General features: G+C 32.2%; 2 non-coding genes across 2 annotated transcripts; one reads left to right on the forward strand and one right to left on the reverse strand.

The window, feature by feature from the left end:
• Window positions 1-3673: 3673 nt before the first annotated feature.
• Window positions 3674-3760, forward strand: TRNAS-GGA (transfer RNA serine (anticodon GGA)). Its single transcript has one exon. It is a non-coding gene; the product is annotated as a tRNA-Ser (tRNA).
• Window positions 3761-5138: 1378 nt separating this feature from the next.
• Window positions 5139-5211, reverse strand: TRNAT-UGU (transfer RNA threonine (anticodon UGU)). Its single transcript has one exon. It is a non-coding gene; the product is annotated as a tRNA-Thr (tRNA).

A 5211-nucleotide genomic window follows, 5' to 3' on the forward strand; every position in this document is an offset into this window, starting at 1 on the left:
CCGGACTTTACTTACATTGGTGCAAAAACAATTTTTTTGTGCAACCTGTGTATTGTATTCCTATCTTAATTAGAAGTTCCTAGATGGAGTTTTTTTTGTCTTACATAGATAGAACAAGGAATATTACTCTATCCCAACTCGCGTGAGCATTCATTACTAAGGGATACTCCAGTATTGATATTGAGTCATTCGAGGGGTTTTTATTCGTTTTAATAGAAGCAGAAAAGAAAATATTTTTTATTTTGCTATATCCGTGTATTACTTATCCTTACGAAATATCAGACGAAATAGAACGATTTTAGAAAGGATATAATGAAATTCTTTGATTGGTTTTTCCCAGAGAGAGAGAAATGATCTGACCGATGGGTCCAACAAAAACAAACAATTACACAATTAACAATTCCAATTAAATTAATATTTTTTAATATTTAAAGATTCAAATTGAATATGAATAAAAAATCTAATTTAATAATTTTAATGGTAAGGTAATTTAATTAAATGGATTTAATAGAATAAGAATAGAATTTAATAGTAATAGAATTTTCTAATTTCTAATTAGAATTTCTAATCCGAAAATAATAAATAAACAGAGAGCTCTTGTTCTTATTCGAAACGCCTCGTGATCTTTAACCAATTCTGCGCTTCAATATAATTACCAGGAGTAAGCGCTATAGCCTGTTTCCAATACTCAGCGGCTTGATCGAACCAAGCCTCCGCTATTTCAGAATCCCCCTGTCGAATGGCCTGTTCTCACCCGGTCGGAATAGGCGGGTCAATTCCTTCCCTTAGAACCGTACTTGAGAGTTTCCTACCTCATACGGCTCGGCAGTCAATTCTTTTGGTGTCCCATTTTTTTACCCTACCATATATCCAATTGAATGAGATTTCTCATAGATCCTATCGATTTGTCTCGGGTTAACCAAAAGAGGTTAATTACATGAGTTTCAAACTTTAATTTGGATTAAATTAATAATGAGTTTTATCTTTTCTCCCACCTTCAGAAAAATAAAGCATAGGCGTTTCGGGATTATCGTCCGTTAGATTTTTCTGAAAGGTAACTATCTCGGTTTCATATCATATATAAATTTATATAGAATCCTTGAAAAAGACTTCTTCCTCATAAAAAAGACTTACTGTCTTTGGGATCTGATGCTACACCGCTGCTCAATAACTTAGGGGATCGGCTCTATTACATAAGTTGATTCCTAATTTTTATCTCATATCATGACATAAATAAGCAGTTCTTATTTATTTTTATTGTATCGGCCCAAAACCTCGCTAATTGATCTTTACGGTGCTTCCTCTATCAATTAGATCCTTTATCCATAGAATAAAGTATCTAGGCATATATATTTCTTCATATTTTGACTTCTATGAAGTTTCTTTTTTTTTTTTCTTTTTTTGTTACAGCTGATAAAAATCGTTTTTTGGACGATGCAATATGTAGAAAGCCTATTTTATTTACTAGCGTATTTATTTACTAGCGTATTTGCTCTTTCTTTCCTTTTTTTTTTTATTTCTATAGTGGAGATAGTCGCACGTAATGACAGATCACAGCCATATTATTAAAAGCTTGTGGTAAGAACGGGTTTCGTTCTAGTGCTCGAAAATAATATTCTAAAGCTTTTGTATGTTCTCCGTTACTTGTGTGGATAAGGCCTATGTTATAGAGTATATAACTTCGATCATAGGGATCAATTTCTAGTCGCATAGCTTCATAATAATTCTGTAAGGCTTCCGCATAATTTCCTTCGGATTGAGCCGACATCCGTTACGGTCGTCATTCGATTCAACGAATTCTCCGTTCCAAAACCGTACGTGAGATTTTCACCTCATACGGCTCCTCCTTTATGTGCATAATGAGAATAATCCATGGAATTAAAAAAAAGGTCGAAATATTGTCATTATGAACTGAGCGGGGCTAATGTTTTTACAAGAAATCTCTAGCCAACCCTCTTGCAAAAGATCTTTTCTTACCATCAAGCGTGTTCGTACTAGATAAATAAAGTAAACTCCAACAATTTCTTTGTTCTCAACGCTCCTTAATTTCCAGGAATTAGTCACTTCAACAATCTTCGATGGTTATATGGGTATCCAAAGTACGAACAAGATGGATGTTTGTTGTCCCAACCATTTCTCTTAGTTCCGATCCCGATAAGGAAAGGGAATCCTTTATAACAATAACAAAGTTTTCGTGTTGTTGATTCCTAGATGTAGTGCTTCTTCCTCTATGCCGCCTATTGGTACTAGTGTAGTAGGGTTGACCCACAATACAGACCCATAGGTGTAACCTTTCGCTCAATACTCGAATCAACAATTGAAGCATCTGAGGTTGCATTAATCGGGGATACACGACAGAAGGAATTGCTTTATTTATAAACTTCACCTTCAACAAGCGTAGATTTCTTTTTTTTTTTCAATAGTCTTTTTTTTTTTTTTTCTATTCCGAATCATGTGTCTTTTTCCTAAGACTAAGAGCGGTAAAATAAAAATAAAAAAAAAAATATATATAAAATAATTAAAATATATAAAATAATTATAATTATATAATAATAATCAAATCGCACCATCTCTGTAATAAGTAAATGCCTCTTTTTCTCCTGAAGTTGTCGGAATTATTCGTAATAAGATATTGGCTACGATTGAAAAGGTCTTATCAATAAAATTTCCATTTATCCGCGATCTAGGCATAGGTAGCAATCCATTCTATAACTCTTTTCATTACCCCTTCGTGAGAAAAAAAAAAGGATCTCACAAACAAAGGAAGCGTACAGTACGAAATAACATAAAAGCAGACCCATTCCATAAAAAAAAAAAAAAAAAAGATATAGCCCTCTACTTTACTTCAATTTTTTTGGCAGGAATCAAGAAAAAAAAAAAAAAAGAAATATTTGAATCCTATTTTATTTCATCCAAATTTATTAGTATAAGAATTTATTAGTATAAGAATAAAATATAAAAAGAAAAAAGAATTATTACGATTTCATCGAAGTTGAAGAATCAAAAAATTTATCCTACGGATTAGGATAGATTAGCAAAATTAGAGAAGTTTTGATTAAATTATGATAAAAAGAGGAAAAATAATCGAATAATCGTTCTATGATGAAAATAAAATAACTGCCCTTTTTTGTGTTTTGTGCATAGCAGGTATACAACATATAATCAAATATAAAAATCCCTTAGAGGATTTATGAATTTGTAATAGATTTACAGAGTAAGAGGTTGTTGTTGAGAGATCTAAAACTGGAAAAGAATTTTAGAATTCTTATAGAAATGGGGAATTAGAGTCTAAAGAGAATTATGAACTAAAAATATCCATTAAGCATAGTCTAAAAAAAAAAAACCAATCGATTGATTTGATTCGTTTCAATTCATTGATTTAATCCAGTCCGGTAGAAATATCAGAAAAAAGATGGGAGTGCCTTTTTCGCAAACATGAATAGATATATATGGTATATGTTTATCGTATTATATTATTTATTTTTAACAGCCCCCTCACAAAAAAATTTCTTCGAGTCGGGAGGCTAAAGAAAAAGTGCTGAAAAAAGTGATGAAAAGTTTTCTATTTTTATAGCTAGTTTTCTAGTTAGAATTGATATTGTTCGTACCTCTCGAACAATCTAATATGAATAACTCGCTATTCGCTCGGGTTATCGGCCATAATAATTATGTAGGAGAGATGGCCGAGTGGTTCAAGGCGTAGCATTGGAACTGCTATGTAGACTTTTGTTTACCGAGGGTTCGAATCCCTCTCTTTCCGCACCTTCACCTAATTCGCCAATGTAACTGACTACAATGTATCAAATCAAATAAGAACAGATACTAAAGAGTTAGACCCTTCTTTGATATAGATTCTCTATTCCCAATTTCTTTTTAATACGGAATACGTAAAATAGCGTACAGGGGATGAAAATCTACCTACGGATCTATCATACATGAATAGGAGAAAAATAAAATTTCCGAATCAAATCCCTTACCCTGTCTTCCTTTACTTAACCTTAACTCAGGTGAAAAGGGAGCAGAACCCTTGTTTTGTTATTTTAGTTAGGTTTAAGTCTGACGAGAATAATATTCTACGACAAGCAATTCATTTATTTTCAAACCGACCCATTTCCTATCTATTATTTGATTGACTAATCCTTTATATTGTAATGTGTGAAGGGTCAAATGCTTTGGTAATTCCTCATGGGTGGATGAATCAAGATAATTTTGAATCAGAGTTCTAGATTTTTGTTCATCCCTCGCTGAAATAATATCTCGGGGTTTGCAGCGATAACTTGGTATATCTACTGTACGACCATTAACTAAAATATGTCTATGGTTAACTAATTGGCGGGCTTGAGGAATAGTTGAAGCCATACCTAATCGAAAAAGGATGTTATCCAAACGCATTTCAAGTAATTGTAGTAAAACCTGACCTGTTGACCCTTTTGCTTTTCTGGCAATACGAACGTATTTAAGTAATTGTCGTTCTGTAAGGCCATAATGAAAACGCAATTTTTGTTTTTCTTCTAAACGAATACGATATTGAGATTTTTTACCGGAGCGCGATCGGTTTCTAAGATCGCTTCCGGCTCTAGGACTTTTACTAGTTAGTCCCGGTAAAGCCCCCAGACGGCGTATTTTTTTGAAACGAGGCCCTCGGTAACGCGACATAAAGACTCCTTATTAATTTGAATTTTATTGAAATTTCATAAACCTAAATTAAAACTGAACTAAATGAAGCGAAATCGACTGAAGGATTGTACTACAAATATTAATGAGATGAATTGGATCAATATCCATACTTTTTTGTATTGTATATAATGTATATTGTATATAATGTATACAAAAAATAGAAATTAAAATAAAATATATATAATATATAAATATATTAAATATAAAATATATATTAAATATAAAATATAAAAATTAAAATCTAAAAATTAAACCAAAAAAAGTTTCCTTTTTTTTTTTCTTGATTTATTCTGCAAAGATCTAACTCCTCCAATTTTATTCCTAATTGAAAGTTTCTACGACATAATAAACGGATCGTTGACCTTTGGAAAGAAAAGGGGAAAAAGCTTTTTCAATGTTCTTTGATTTCAAAAAAACATTATCAATCATGTAAAAAAGTAAAAAAGCAAACAAATAGAGAAAGCCGGCTATCGGAATCGAACCGATGACCATCGCATTACAAATGCGATGCTCTAACCTCTGAGCTAAGCGGGC

This window comes from Durio zibethinus, unplaced genomic scaffold (assembly GCF_047325235.1).
Source record: "Durio zibethinus cultivar Kanyao isolate XHJ-2024 unplaced genomic scaffold, ASM4732523v1 HiC_scaffold_96, whole genome shotgun sequence".
In the NCBI taxonomy this organism is placed as follows: domain Eukaryota; kingdom Viridiplantae; phylum Streptophyta; class Magnoliopsida; order Malvales; family Malvaceae; genus Durio; species Durio zibethinus.